Source organism: Sinohyriopsis cumingii, chromosome 8 (genome assembly GCF_028554795.1).
Source record: "Sinohyriopsis cumingii isolate HCF-2022 chromosome 8, ASM2855479v2, whole genome shotgun sequence".
Lineage (NCBI taxonomy): Eukaryota > Metazoa > Mollusca > Bivalvia > Unionida > Unionidae > Sinohyriopsis > Sinohyriopsis cumingii.
In genome coordinates this window covers 107,373,813-107,391,129 of record NC_142968.1, presented here as the reverse complement: position 1 = coordinate 107,391,129, position 17,317 = coordinate 107,373,813, and the positions used below count along the sequence as shown (strand labels likewise).

General features: G+C 36.1%; 1 long non-coding RNA gene across 2 annotated transcripts in view; it reads right to left on the bottom strand.

The window, feature by feature from the left end:
- LOC149794329 (uncharacterized) overlaps positions 1-12,538 on the bottom strand; it is a 77,711-nt gene extending 65,173 nt beyond the window's left edge. For both annotated transcript variants that reach the window (XR_016423012.1, XR_016423011.1), the window contains exon 1: positions 11,694-12,538. This is a non-coding gene — a long non-coding RNA (uncharacterized LOC149794329). The remainder of the gene's footprint in view (positions 1-11,693) is intronic.
- Between the last annotated feature and the right edge of the window lie 4,779 nt (positions 12,539-17,317).

Genomic DNA, 17,317 nt, shown 5'->3' with positions numbered 1-17,317 from the left:
TCCCGGAAAGAACCACCGACCCACGAGAAGCTACTGGCAAGCTTTTTCACATACCCACATTGGCGGAATCCGAGACTCACGTTTGTAGGTAAAATGGCAACTATGTTACGATCATGGAATTTAACGCTAAGGACAACTGTATGGAGCTATAAGCATTTAGCTACGAAGTTAATATGCCAACTATCAACAATGAAAGTGAATATCACTTTATTATAATGTTTCCAATTTTTGTCGAAAAAGGGAAAGTTTCATGTCTTCATCTGCAAGTAGAAATCCAAATAGAGAAAATCTGTACCCATATGTGTGTATCAAATATAAAAAATACCGAAGTTATGTTGCCACACACACACACACACACACACACACACACAAATATCGACTTTAAAAATGAGCTTCTACACTTTTTTTGAACATCATAAACACCTTGATTTAACATCAACTAACTCTGGTTGTTTTTAGGACAGCATATTAATAATATCTACTTGCATGCATCCGAAAAGAATCTAGGCAGGAATTCATTACAAACAATATATTTCTGTTGTATACGTCTTGGCCTAGGCAGGAAATCATTGCAAACAAATATATCTCTCTTGTATACGTCTTGGCCTTGGCAGGAAATCGTTACAAACAATATATCTCTCTTGTATAAGTCTTGGTCTACAGTATGCTGATATGTGGGATAATTGCTCTGACAAGTCCTATTATATAGTATGTTGATGTAATGTGGGATAATTATTCTAACACGCCCTGTCATAGAGTATGCTGATACAATATGGAATAAGTGCAACACCCTGTACTAGAGTATGCTGACAAAATATGGGATAATTGCTCCTACACGCCCTGTCCTATACTTATGCTGGTACAATATAGAATAATTGCAACACCCTGTACTAGAGTATGCTGACAAAATATGGGATAATTGCTCCTACACGCTCTGTCCTATAGTATGCTGATACAGTATGGGATAATTGCACCTACACACCCTGTCCTATATTTATGCTGGTTCAATATAGAATAATTGCAACACCCTGTACTAGAGCATGCTGACAAAGTATGGGATACTTGCTCTGACACGCCCTGTCCTATGTTTATGCTGGTACAATATAGAATAATTGCAACACCCTGTACTAGAGTATGCTGACAAAATGTGGGATAATTGCTCCTACACGCTCTGTCCTAGAGTATGCTGATACAATATGGGATAATTGCTCTGGCTCCTATCCATTAAGGCTCAAAATACTTCAACGTGTAAGACTTGTTGCTAGACTTATCCGTAGTGCTTCTTCTAACAAGAGTTACTGAGAAACGAACAGGATCAAACCAGCCCCGGCCCCAGGATGTGCGGGGGCCCACAACAGCATGCGGGGCCCCAAGGCACCAAGCGATGAGCGGAGCCCCAAGCAAAAACAAAATGTATTGCGGAGTTGATATCCTGAAAGCGCGGGGACCAAGGCGGTTGTCTCATTCGCCTTGCCCTAGGTCCGGGCCTGGCTCAAACTATAGGAAGCAAGAAATTTAATAAACTCTACATATTTCACATTCTATATTATTCTTCCCCGTCTTAGTTCCAAGATTTCCAAGACAAAAAATGTACATGAATCTGTTATAGCGCAACTAAGTCCTGCACTGGTGACAGAAAATTATCATTAGTTTATGTTAGTATGTGAAACAATTACATTGATTTAAACAAGGATTCATTTTTAAATTTTCCGCTCTGATAGTCCTTTGTACAGAGGACAATGAGACTGCCAACCATTATATTTATAATTGTAAGAAATGTCCCGTACCCAGACTAAGCCTGCATGCATTACCCAAACTAATGGTCTATCTCTGTTACTATCTTACTGTTTTTTTATTAGCTAGGCTATCAAATGATATAAACACTCGAATCTTTGAGATTTGCAGATTTACATTAAAATACTAACATATTGCAATATTCGTCAAAGAGAAACTACATTGTAGACATGACCTACCTCTACTACCTGCCACATTATTTCTTTATCGTCCTTTTTTATCACCCATCTCTTCTCCCCTCCCTTTCTCTTCTTTAAATCAGTTGTATTATATATATAAGAAATAAAGATTATTATCCAAAAAGATATAGCTGTATTAAAACCGATTTGCATCAATAAGATAAGACAAATAACTTTAAATAAATTTGTTCGTTTAATGCAATTTAATTTTGTGAAATAGTTTAAAGTTTCCATCACCATCTTGAATTTCCTATCCGTAATAAAACGATTCACAGGACATATCATAAAATGAATTCGATTTTTATAAAGAATATTTTTGCAATTTGTGAACTACTGTTCCAATGCTAATAGCAATTTTCTTCTCCCTAAGAGGGAAGTTTTGACAAAATAAGAGTTAGAAGATCGTCAGAAAAGACTAACACTAATAAAAACAAAGCTCTGACAGTGTACTCGTTCGGTTTGACATAAAAATGACAATATACAAATTCGGTATGACATAAAGAGGACCGTGTACTCGTTCGGTACAACAAAGCCCTGACGGTTGGTACGTTTTTCGTAAATTTGTAGAGGACTGTACGAAACATTATTGTCTGCATCATCTCATCATCTTTAATATCCGCTGACACAGTCGAAATATCCCGTAATGTCCGAAAGTTACTCATTGTCTGGAAATGATAAAAGGGGTATTCTCAAAAGACCAAGGATACGAAGGAGATAACTTTTCGAACATTTGGTATTTGTCTTGTCAGATTTTTTCAAAGAAAGAAAGAAAGAAAGTAAAAAGAAAGAAAAAAAGAAAGAAAGAAAAAATAAAGAAATAAAGAAAAATGTCTGAGGACAATAGGTAATTTGAGAACAATAAGACTTGTTTCAGTCTTTCTTGTATGTCCACGGATAATAATAACGACGCGTAAATAAATAAATAAATAAATAAAGTCGTCAGTCAATCATCTTTAGTTTTGTTTCTTTTAAGGAAGTGATCAATGAAAAATCTGACAAGTGAAACGTGAAATTGATATTGCAACGTTGCTGTAAAATTATCAGGCAATTACAGACAAATAACGAGTTCTTAACGGTTTTATATTAAAAAATTCTTCATTTATTTTTTTTTAATTCATTAATGGCTTATTCCTTACCTATAGTAAAATTCTCCATCGTTTTTGACGTCAATAGCCAATTGTGTTAACATGAGTTTCACAAGAAAAAGAAAGCAAGAAAGAAACAAAAACAAGGTTGAAGCTTCATTTTTTATATTAATTTTTAAAATTTATTTGGGTTTATTTTAATAATTTTTATCAACATTTTGCCAACGCTGACGTTAAGGAAAGGTCAAGGAAAGCATTAATGTCCCTAATTGCTCCATACTCGCTGATTTGGTTAATCATTGATTTATTTTCTCGAATGTAAATTATGTCTGTGAACATTATGGAGCGGGTCACAAAGATGTATTAATGTTCGCCGGTTACTTAAAGTCCGCCGACAAATAAACATTAACTAGTAAATAGAACCAAAACAACGTTTATCTCAGAAAATAAAAAGGTTTCAATTTTCAGATAATCGGATGGATGATGTGTTAGCATTTAAAATTGTTGGAAACGGCCCAATTTAAATCCTGATCGGTTTAAGGAGCTTGCAGACATTGAAGGCCTCTTTCGACGGACATCAATGACAATGCAGAAAATAATGCCTCTTAAAAGTAAGCCAATGGAAACTAGCATCACAATGCAAATGTCGCCCCTCTAATTTAAATAGAATCGTCTCTTTGTAAAGAAGTGTAGTGTTAACAGTGGGTTTGAATCGAAGAAGACAAGGCTGTTAGCGTTAACTAGTTTTAAAATTTACGATTGAAACATTCTCGAGTTAATTTACAGAATTACCACTGTAGAGACTGAGTCATACAGTTGGTAGAAACGTTAATTGATTTTTTAAAATGAAAAAATGAAATGAATTCATTGATGAGGTTCCGTAATGAAGGGCTTCAAGAATGAGTTTAATTTTGTCAAACGTTTCAGTATGTTTTCCAATCATCGTTAGAGCAAACATGTACAGTATATCTATAAAATAATATATATATATATATATATATATATATATATATATATATATATATATATATATATATATACATATATACATATACATATATACATATATATATATATATATATATATATATATATATATATATATATATATATATATATATATATATATATATATATGTATGTATGTATGTATGTATGTAGCGTTTTACAGCACGTCAGCACAACAGTGTCTGTGTGGTCCTAAGGAAAGGTACATTTTGAAATACGTTCAATGAACTGCAACAAAACACATATACGAATATAAACACTTTTTCAAAATGAGCACTGGCTATCCTCGGGCTGTTAATCCTGTGACATTTATTTAGGGCTACTTTGAGCTTTAGTTAGTATAACTAGTCACAACTGTCTCGCTGCATATGATGATGTGTGTTTAAATAATCCGTACGTACGAAAGGGCAATGCGACACGAACACAACATAAATGTGTTTATGAAATTGAGAACTATGGGGTGGATCAAAAAGAAAACGTTAGGCCCAACTCAGCATATGCATCCCCTCAGAGCATCACGTTTCCTTTTATCGCATACACTTCCTACTCATTTGAATAAGTCTAGTATCTAATCATGAAGTTTATTTTATGTATCAATCCACCCACCCCATCTCTCTCTCTCTCTCTCTCTCTCTCTCTCTCTCTCTCGTTACTTTCAAGGCAAAGGTTTGCTGTTAGCAATTATTTTTATCTCAATGGTGCGGAATTTTTAGATTAACAGATAAGGACAGTATTGAAGACCTTTTCGGTTTACAGTTTCGCAGGTTTGTAGATTGATACAGAAGCCCCTCTGAGGGCCCCTGCAATTCCACAGCTACTCAGACGTCTATCGGTTTCCACTTAATGCCAAAGTACTGCACTTTATTGCCGTGTGTATACGTTGATGAATTGCCTGTTTTGTATTTTTTTTTTACTTATTTATTTTAAATACCCAAAAAATGCGACTACGTTTCTTATTTTTTAATTTGAAAACTTCAATATCCTAATTTATATTTTTCTTAAAATGTATAACTGGATTTACAGCTGATGAAATTATTTTTGCAAGGTCCGGTATTGTGGGGGTTCTTTACGATCGGTGCTTGTGCTACGTGCTGAACTCGGCGGTGCGTCTGGCCTTGTGTAGTAAAATGTGCCTTATGGCACCAGGTTGTGTGTCACCTTTGCAATAACCGATGAGCCTTCTGAATGGTGAACGTATTCATTGTGGTTTGTGTTGTTATTATCTGCTCACAAGCAGTCACATATAAAATGGCTCAACGAAGTCTTGATTCCCCCAAAAGTTAGGAAAAAATATTGTTTGGATCATGGTTGTTGAGAAGTGATATGGAGACGCACGGCGAATGCCTATCTGTAGTTATCATGGCAGTCAGCAGCAGACAGATGACCTTGACGAGGTGAAGTCTGACGAATCCAGACAGGGTCGGGATTTCATTTTGTGAAAAGTGTTCGGAAGTCGGCTAGGCGTGTAATTAATTACCGCTCAATACCGAAGACAGATTTTATACGTTTAACTGAGATTTACTATGTCAAACATTTTCAAGTTTACGTGCAAATTGAAAAGCGTGGAGGCGCACATTTAAAAAAAATAAATTTATGATGATGTAATACTGCAGTCATGCTCGAAACGCATGAAGGTTTTATATAGGGCAAACGAAATATAAGTATATTCAGCTTCAATAACCTTTACCCAAGATATACATACATATATTTATACACTTTGATAATAAATATGCTGATATTCCTGAACGACAACTATCGCTCATATATAATTATAAAGAAATAGTGAATAATGTAACAAGGGGTATGTAGGTAGGTAGGTAGGCAGGCAGGCAGGCAGGTAGGTAGGTAGGTACGTGTAAGTAACATTTATGATCACTACTTTTTTCAGAGGAGAAAAACATGAAATAGAAGTTTTGCGATAAATGTGGCGGTAATGAATACAATAACAATGACAGCCACTGCGTCGATAGTTGGGATAGGTATGGTATTATTACATAGTCAATCGAAAGCTTATATGATGCTGCATTTCTTCAGTCAGCATTGAGAATACCATCGATTTAATTTTTTAAAGTTGGATGAAATAGTTGTTATTTATTATCTTGTATATCTTTAAAACGTGGTTTGAATCAAATGTAGAACATGATCAAATGTTTTGCACAACGTGATTTGAGACAGTATGCAAAATAAAAGAGACTATACTAAGCCAGATATTCGGAAGGTCTACATATGCGTCTCGTTCTTTTCTTTATCTTAAAAGCTTTAAATGAGGAAACAGTGTGTGTGTGTGTGTGTGTGTGTGTGTGTGTGTGTGTGTAACGTAGCTTTGACAATTTTTCAGTCATATCGCTCGATATTCCGCAGTGTGGCAGTTTATAGAGATGTCTAGCACAGGGGTATCATGCCGTAGACATTTAACATCATGTCCCACCAGGTTACATTATTCTGACACCAGGTCGACCAGTCCTAACACTAACCCTTAATGCTGAGCGCCTAGCGATGCAGCTGTTAGTACCATTTTTATAAATCTTTGGTATGACTTGGACGGGTTTCAAACCTGCGATCTCCCGCATCCGAGGAATACGTTCTAATCACTAGGCCAATGGAGCGGTCGAAAACGTTTCTAATGGAATTACATGTACTAAATTTATTCGCATACCAAAGCGTGTTGTTAGCATAAAAAGAGTTGCTCATACGGTACATTCCTTTCATACGGTACATTCCTTTTGTAAATTTTTGTAGGTAATAGACCATTCTATGTTACTATATACTTTTCCTTGGTGTAGGTAGCAAAGTAATAAATTACGCTGAATTTAATTTTCTTTAACTGTGTTGTGCACTTGTATAATTGAGGCTGGATAAATATAATCTATACTACTACATCTCCCGACTGGAGCACGATCGGTACTTTCCGCCTATGATCCGATAAGCACTTCAGAAATATGACGGCGTTCGCAACTTCGTGGTCAGTCTTACGGATGCCTCTTATATTTACGTCCACAGCACTCAGCTCCGTCGCTACGAAGTAAGCACCTCCTGTCGATTTAGCATCCAATTTCGGATAATATCCCTGCGCCGACCAAATCGGAAACCACGCCTCTATGTTAAAACTAACAAATTATTTACAAATACGTGGCTCCATTATTTACATTTATTTTTACGACTTGATATTGTCTGTGTAATGGATATTTGATTGTAATGTAAACAAAGCACAATTCTCCGTACAAAAAAAGGGAGATAACATGCGTTTTTGCAAAGCCTAAAACTTGCTCATTTTTTTTGTTTTGGAGCACTTCCGTCGTCAAATCTCCTTCGGAATTGTGCACTTTTGCACGTCCACATTCCCATAATGTCTAAAGATACGTGAAATTATAAAGTTAGTGCTGACATCTGCCATTCTGACCACCTCGGCTATTTACGAAGCAAGGATTTACTAGGAAGTTGTGAATGCATCCGTTTTTTTTAAGTTGCTACTTCTCGAGCGATCGCATGGTCAAGTTAATCGAAAAATAGATGAAAATGTCCAATTAAATTGTGACAATTTTCGTCGAAAAAAACGTATTTTTTCTCTGAAAAATACTGTGCCGATATATTTTTTGTCTCGCAAAAATAGTCGAGGTGATCAGAATGATATTAGAGTAGCAGCCCAATCGAAACGTCCTCGATCATTACATTAGTGCTAGGAATCTCTCGGATATAAATAATAACTATTTTAAATCTCCCTCAAGCGCATGGTTTTTATCAAATCATAATAATTTGATTATCGTCAATGACTAGATTACGTGTCATAACTATCAGCAACGTACGCAACAGTGTCAGACTATTGAAAGTAAATGATTTAGTCATGTTGTTTTAATTACAAAGCTGCGTGAATAACATTAAAAGTAAACGTGCACTGACCAAACGTTTCCAATTGTTTTTAATTTTCAATACCATTCATATTATAAGAAACTGTTCTTGCACATTTTTGTCAGATGTTCGTATTTGTCAGATGTACGTCCGCCAAAATCTTAACAGTTTGGGAAGTATCAACCAGCATTGAAAATGGGTTTGACAGACACTTTGTTTAAAGAAAACTAATGATAATAAAATTCAGAGGTTTGATCTAATGGTACAGTGGAATGCGAGGATATCACTGAAACCTTGACAATACCGAGCGGCAAAATAAACTCTCCGTTTGATTAAAATCAAAATCTCTGACATGACGGAGATTAACCTGGCATCGAAGAAAAGTCAATGCTCTCTTGACCTTTGGTGATGCTAGTTTTAGAAGCTTATCACAAAGTTAGGCTTGATTCCCTCCAAAATTTGGTGCGAAAATACATATTGTATATTAGAATAGAATTCACAGAAAATGGCATTTCATGAGATAAAGAAAAAATACAGAAGTTAACAAATTTTCAAAACAACGTAAAGAGCTTACACACAAATAAATGTACTTTTCTCTTTGTCACACTATCAGGTGATCACTTGAACTGACAGTAAATAAATTACATATTTAAATGTGGCTAAAAATAGTACTAACAGTTGCCTCGCTTGACACTAAGCATTAAGAGGTTAGTGTTAGGACTGGTCGGCGTGGTGTCAGGATAATGTAACTGGGTGGATATGATGGTACATGCCTGTGGCATGATGCCCCAGGGTTAGACATCACTATAAACTGCCACACTACGGACATCGTAGAGATATGATTCAAAAATGTTAAATGGGAAAAAATATAATTGATTGCATGAGATCAACGTTATAATATTTCATAAAGACAGTTCATATTTTATAATTATACTATTGCTTAAAACTAGTTCATATTTTATAATTATACTGTTGCATGCCAGTTCATATTTTACAGGTGAATAGGCGGGGTGGGAGGCAGTAGCTTCAGGGGGCTTAGCCCCTATGCCCCCACCAGGGTTTCCGTCCCATATACCTCTGGCTTAATTGTTTACGACTGTATTTCATATACAAGTGGAATGTACAAATTTAATATGAGGCCTGTCTTTCACATACAAGTGAAATGTACAAATTTAATATGAGGCCTGTATTTCATATATAAGTGAAATGTACAAATTGAATATGAGGCCTGTCTTTCACATACAAGTGAAATGTACAAATTTAATACGAGGCCTGTCTTTCACATACAAGTGAAATGTACAAATTTAATATGAGGCCTGTCTTTCACATACAAGTGAAATGTACAAATTGAATATGAGGCCTGTCTTTCACATACAAGTGAAATGTACAAATTGAATATGAGGCCTGTCTTTCACATACAAGTGAAATGTACAAATTTAATATGAGGTCTGTCTTTCACATACTAGTGAAATGTACAAATTGAATATGAGGCTTGTCTTTCACATACAAGTGAAATGTACAAATTTAATATGAGGTCTGTCTTTCACATACTAGTGAAATGTACAAATTGAATATGAGGCCTGTCTTTCACATACTAGTGAAATGTACAAATTGAATATGAGGCCTGTCTTTTCACATACAAGTGAAATGTACAAATTTAATACGAGGCCTGTCTTTCACATACAAGTGAAATGTACAAATTTAATATGAGGCCTGTATTTCATATACAAGTGAAATGTACAAATTTAATATGAGGCCTGTCTTTTCACATGTAAGTGAAATGTACAAATTTAATATGAGGCATGTATTTCATATACAAAGTGAAATGTATAAATTTAATACGAGGCCTGTATTTCATATGCAAAGTGAAATGTACAAATTTAATATGAGGCCTGTCTTTCACATACAGTTGAAATGTACAAATTTAATATGAGGCCTGTCTTTCACATACAAGTGAAATGTACAAATTTAATATGAGGCATGTATTTCACATACAAGTGAACTGTACAAATTTAATATGAGGCCTGTCTTTCACATACTAGTGAAATGTACAAATTTAATATGAGGCCTGTCTTTCACATACAAGTGAAATGTACAAATTTAATATGAGGCAGTACGAGGCTTGTCTTTCACATACAAGTGAAATGTACAAATTTAATACGAGGCTTGTCTTTCACATACAAGTGAAATGTACAAATTTGATATGAGGCCTGTCTTTCATATACAAGTGAAATGTACAAATTTAATACGAGGCTTGTCTTTCACATACAAGTGAAAGGAACAAATATGAGGGGTCAATTGCCCTATATCACAAGTTATCATTCAGTAACCTAAGCGGTCATTGACATATGCTAATCTAACTGGTATACATGGTAGACATGGGAACAATTTTGAAAAGATCCAATTACGCATTAGCACGCTCTGCAGTTTAAAGACTGGGTGGATGAAGGTAGTATTCTGCTCTCACTACTAGGTTTTCAGGCTAATTTGCCTGAATATGAATAACATTTATTTAAGAAAAAAATATCTACGTTAGCGACATTACGTACGTATGATATGACATGAATCACATTACAGTATCCATATTCCAAATGTAGAATGACCAACCGCTTGTATATAATTGCACATAATCTACCTACCTGTCAATTGACATACTTTTGAGAAAGAGAGTTAGAGAGAGAGAGAGAGACAGACAGACAGACAGAGACACGCGGAGTGGCTAATAAGTTATTGTCACCTATCGTATCTGCATTGGCGTATATCTTGGGGGTGATTTGGATTTTTAACGCAGCTTTATAAAAAAAAATCAGTTATATCGCTATAATGTCTGCAGTGTGACCGTTTCTAGTGAGGTCAAACACTGAGGCATCATGCCACAGACATGTAACTTCGTATCCCATCCAGTCACATTATCCTGACACCAGGCTGACCAATCCTAACACTAACCTTTTAAAGCTGAGCGCGAATCGAGGCAGCTGCCAGTAGCATTGTTATAAGTCTTTGATATGACTCGGCCGGGGATCGAACCCGCGACCCTCACATCATCTATATCTTGTTGTCATCTTGAGTATTTACCTTCATCGTCATATACATATTTCTTTTGGAAATATTGAGGAAAAATTAAACTTAGTGAGCCTGACATGATTTTGTTCTATAAAGAGAGAAACTCATTGAACTGTATCACCTAAAGAGGGAAAATCCGCTGCTGACACAGAAATCTTGGGTTAATAATTAACAAAATATTAGTGGAAGTTTTATTTTTCGAATGATTTAGTTTTAATTATTTCTAGCATGTCATTAGCAAGTGTACGCATATTTAGGTGTAGCGAAATACTCGCTGATTTCTCTAGGGAGGTGTTTTCACTTCACGTTTTTGCTCCTAAAATTGAGTTTAGTATGACGTAACAGGTATCACTCGATTTGTGGTGCATACAGCGTCAGTGTGCGATAACTGAACGATATGTGAGTTCATAAACAAGAACATGGCTAGGAAACATTTTCCCCTCTTCCACAGAATCCAAAAGATTAACAGAGCTTGTTGCGCTTGACGGATAGCTATGTTTTCCTCTTGACCCGTGTGTGTGTGTGTGTGTGTGTGTGTGTGGATCGAGAGAGAGAGAGAGAGAGAGAGAGAATATCTGTGTACGACAACACATTTTATGAAATACCAGCTTAAAGGGGTAGACTTAGATAGATTTATGTAGATAGACAGACATTCAGAGAAGACATAAGAACGTGTATGAGAGATTTATTTCATACGGTGATTAGAAAGAAACTTTACCTTCAGACCTTTTGTGAATCTTCATAAATCCTTTATTCCATGAAGAAACACAGTAAACAACAAATTTAGATTGTCGTTATTAATTTCCACGCCACACGGGCAAGAATATAATCTACACGTTTTCACATTTTATAACCAACAGAAACCAGTATTATCCAGGGCAAAACGTAGAATTGACACAATAAAATCCGGGTTGGAATTTTAGTATGTTATCCAATACACAATTTGCCAATAACTTTGTACCCTATAAACAACTTGCCAATTATTTCGAAACCCATTCGTCATGATTCAAATTATACAAACAAATAATGTGTTAGGCCCGGCCGGATTTGCTAAGCGTGACGTAAACATGCAGAAAAAAAATAGCCTGCATTCGGTGCACGCAGCAACTACAGTGTGCAGCATAAAAAGATCTGCACACTCGATCATAGGAATATTCAATTGCCGGTGACTAAATAGAAAATTCCCTGCAGCTTTCAAACAAACACAGGCCTGAAAGCAAGCTTGTAGGGCAATCACTAGAAAATGCAGTTAAAACATGCACACACGCGCTTGTGGTCTTAATTTGTAAGAGTACATATATAAGTGTTGTATGCGCTCGTCATAGTCCGTGGCTTTCAAAGTGCGAACGCATGTGAACTTACATGTTGGTCACCATTTGGCGGGAGGACCTTTTGTTGTTGTTGTTGTTGTTGTTGTAGGGTTTAACGCCATTTTTCAGCACACGATAGGCTATACATGGCGGCCAGTATTAATGGTGGAGGAAGAACCCGGAAAAAACCCGGAAAGAACCACCGACCCACGAGAAGCTACTGGCAAGCTTTCTCACATACCCACATTGACCGAATCCGGCGGGAGGACCTAACAGACGTAATGTACGCGATACAAAATATAAAAAGACGAACCAAAAACGGATGAATTTTGTCATCAAATTTAGCCAAATGAACCATTTTTTTTGTTATGTCCAAGATGTATATCAAGAGTTGCATCACGGGCAATCGTGCATTCTAAAACGTTAGTAGATGTTTTTCCTTTTTAGAGTGTCGAGGGCATAATGTTGATTTATTATATTTTTGGTTAGAAATTTGTTTTTCTAATGCTGAACATTAAGAAGTTAGCGTTAGGACTGGTCAGCCTGGTGTCAGGGTATTGTGACTGGGTGGGACACGACGCCACATGTCTGTGGCATGATGCCCCACTGCTAGACATCATTATAAACTCACAATGCATATACATCGTAGAGCTATGACTAAAATTGTTAAAACTACGTTAAAAACACACACACACACACACACACACATTTAATTTCCACATAGGTGTGTTAATAATATCGCTCAGTGGCATGTCTCATTCAGTGGCACAGGTAGGCACAGTGCAACGCTCATGTATTATTGTTTTGCTCCCGTGATGCCAGTGTTATAGATCACTTGGACGAACCAATCAGCTGTAATTGACCTATCACCAGATTAGATATAACCACGCCTCTCCCATAGCATAAGATATAATGTAAAATAAGAATAATTTGTTTACATTTACTCCATGCCAGAAGGTGCTAATTGATTTTACTGCATACTGTTTATTTAATGACAAATATTTGAAAACTAGTGTGATGATACGAATTTTCAGTTGATATAGATATATACAGTGGCGATCATATATGTGACGGACATTGGGCATGAATGTCCGACATGGTTGTTGTTGTTGTAGGGTTTAACGCCATTTTTCAGCACACGATACATGGTGGCCAGTATTAATGGTGGAGGAAGAATTCGGGAAAACCCTGTTAAGAACCACCGACCCACGAGAAGCTACTGGCAAGCTTTCTCACTTATCCACATTGGCTGAATCCGAGACTCGAACCCCCGCAGACAGAGGTGAGATGGCAGTGATCCGTAACGGAGAGCGCTTTAGACCACTCGGCCACTCGGGGTCCCCGTCCGACATGGTACCATCATGCCTTTGAATGTGTCACACCCTTGTTTAGTTGTTGATAGGTATCGGCAAGTGCTTTTTTTTTTTTTTTTTTTTGTTTTTTTTTTACTGACATGAGGCGAATACAAGCCTATAAATATATGTGGCTATTTTAACTAAGTAACGGTAAGTCCTAATTAAGCATTATTAAGTGAGAAATAGCACAGAGTTTATACGATGGTGGATCAGTATTTTCGTTTTAAAACAAAAGGTTTACTTTAATTTAGCTGAAGCTTCGTTGTCATGAACATTATATCATACAACGTTATACGAAGTTAGCAGAGCTTGTGGTCTAACCTTATTGTTAAATAATGTAAAAGTGCTTACTAAATTACAATATTATTGTACTTTTCTTGGACTTATTTGAGTCTGTGACCATACATTAATAGAAGTTAAATATTGTTAAATGTTCATTTACTTCATATGTATGTATGTATGTAAATATGTATGTATGCATGTCTTATAGCGACAGGGTCTGGATATCATTTTGAAACGTACAGTGCTATCACATGTGGAGAAATGTACATCAAAGAAATTTAAAAAAATAAGCTACTTCAATAAAATTAAAATTCGCCCAGAGAAACGAGCACAAAAAAGGGCACAAAACTCGATGAAGTGGTAGGAGTAAAGATCGGGATATATACAGTCGTAAGGTAGTGTAGTCAATAACACATAACTTTGACCTTTATGCAGGCTGTCGGTGCAGTTGTTACGATTGTTGGTCAGGAATCGCTGGGTTATTGATCGCGGCACATGTACTCCATTGATTCAAACGATCTTGTTGACGCCTAATCTCTTCCTTCTCATATCATATAACTTAGTCTAACTAATTTGCTTAATAGACGAGTATCACCACATGTGTATGGTTATTTAGTCGTGAAAACGATTTGACGGGCACAGCTGGAACATGATACTCTGAGACAGAAGCGAGATAATGAGAAAAGCAAGACCAGACACAGGTCGCTTTCGTCTGAGCCGACTTGGCCAATCGCCAAATATGTGCACAAGCATGCACTAGCTGTGCACCAATGAATCAAGGCTACAAACTTTGGTGATCTTGCAGCAACTTGATGCATGATAGGTTACCCTTATAATCACACAAGGGAAAGTAAAGTCCGGAACAGCTGCAGCGTGGATACCGATTATGAAAGTTAAACATTTTTTTAAAAAATGCAACTTGTTGTCTAAATTTATTTTAACAGAATAATTCCACCATCATGTGCTGATGATACCGACACAGTTAACAGTTATTATACCAGATTTCGCAACATGTTGATAAAAATTCGTATGAATCGTGTTTTAGGAAACTAACTCGTATTTTGCATTGTTTTTTATATATAAAAAAATGCATTAGTTTTCCGTTTTAGTTCATGTAATTAGCTTTTATACCCTATGTTTAATATTTGGTAAAGATATAACTGCTAGATTCTATATCAACAAAACAGCCATAAGCGTTCAAAATTTTAAGATTTACATGGTTATGTTGATATACTAATCCATAACAGATTTGACTTCTACTCTCTAAAAACAATTATTGCATATCTGTTGAAAAAACACCGAAGAAAAGTAATTACTGAATATTCTTTGCATACATTTTAGGTGCTACATGTATTATACACACCACCGGATAGAAGGTGTGCTTTTCTAAAATGTCATTCATTGCAAACACTTAGAGATGGCATGCAATGCAGAGTCCATTTGACGGAAATTAGGGTTTTCTGCGGTTCAACACTACGTTTGGACCTGCGGTCATACAACTCGTAATATTCAAACAGTGTGTTATAGTTTTTGATTGATTACTTGGATTATAGTACGGAAGGATCGTGTCAACCTAAAAATTAACAGACGTTTCACCATATGGACTTATTCATCCTATATCCTCATATGCACATATTATACGTCGTCAAAAGTCAGAATCAATATCGATACTTCGAGGTAGCCAGCGATTGCCAGGAAAGGAAGGTTTGCAACCGAGGATAGACCGGTGATGCTGGAGAGACAGATGGCAGCTGAGAAAGATTAGCTCAGTGTCAGAACGGATTCCCTTGATGCATCCTTCGAAAGGGACACCCATCACACAACTAATACACAGAAAGATGATGAACATACCCACCCCCAAAGCATTCATAGAAGGGGTCAGATGAAATGTTCGAGACGATGGACTTAACGCTAACGAAACGACAAGTGCAACGAACATTGACATGCATGGAAGTGGAGGCTATATTCCATTATGGGTAATTGCAAGGATGCAAGGAGTCTGAAGATCCGTCAATCAAGGTCGTGGCGCGAGCCTATGATAAATAAGTGGCAATGCGCAGAGCCTAGCTCTAGTGAGTCGTGGAGGATCATCAGACAGGTATCACACCACAGTGTTGATAATACCTTGACCAATTTGAGCTAAAGAAGATGCGACAGGAGCTTTGGATACTATTTTCAGTCTTTGCTTCTATTAAGTTTGTTTTTATAAATATGGTGAATATGACTATGAATTAGAATGTTCACTTACAAAGCATAGCAATAATATTTATCTCTAATGTCTATGGACTGTCAAACTAGCAGCCAATCCTGGCAATCGATCTTAACATGTGTAACCTATTTTGAGGTAGAGGTTCTTTCGGTAAAACGTCTTTGAAAGTCTGTCATAAAGTTTTCAGAGTGTACAGTTTAGCTTATCTTCTACAAATACTATGCTCATATGCTATTACTATTTGTAATCTATGTAAAATACCTACAAAATCATGACTAGAAAAGTCCATGTATATCCTTGTATCACTATGTCCGCCATTTTGGATTAGCATGAGTGTTTCGTATTTAGAGTTTCTATACTTTCGCATTCGCAATTATTCTCTCTAAAGATAGTAGGGTACTGTAAGAAGGTAATTTGTATGTTTTAGTGATAACATCATTGCAATACAGTTGCACTGATGCATGCAATTCATCTTTTGATGTGACAATATCGGTCGTCTGCATCAAGTGCAGAACCCGCGTCTACATGAATCGATTCAATTATTCAAGACTTAAGTTATCATCATAGAGTTTATTTAATTTCACATAAACTTGATCTCATAAAATGTTCTTATTCATTTCATAGACAAGTCATACAGTATTCAAATACTTCTTGTTATGTAATTTATGTATTTGTAATGTTGACATGGTATACCATGCAAAAACTGTATTGTTTACAATGCAATACACGGCACACCATATAAGACACTGGCTGGTTACATGGGTTGCCGTGCATTGAGCGATTGGTTGAATTGTGTCATGTGGTGTCTGGGGAAGGTTATAAATAGGAGAGCGCTGTCATTGTTGGCCAGAAAACTGACGAGTACAGTCGGCGCCAAAATCCAAAGTGACGATAAAGCAAAGTGTCAAGTTAGTACATTTTGGATCTTTACAAATAGCACGTTTTACAATATCGAATAAACAAGAATAATATATTTATTCCAACAAAAATAGATTGTAACAGTTGTCTCCCACCACACCTGACAGCCCCCCCCCCTTCCAGTTTGTTATATTAGAATTACATAATCTGGTTGTACACAATAACTATAGCTCTTATTTATTTATTTATTTATTTATTTATTTATTTATTTATTTTCACAATTCATTAAACATTGTCAAATTGTTCTCGATTTTATGTTGACGATATA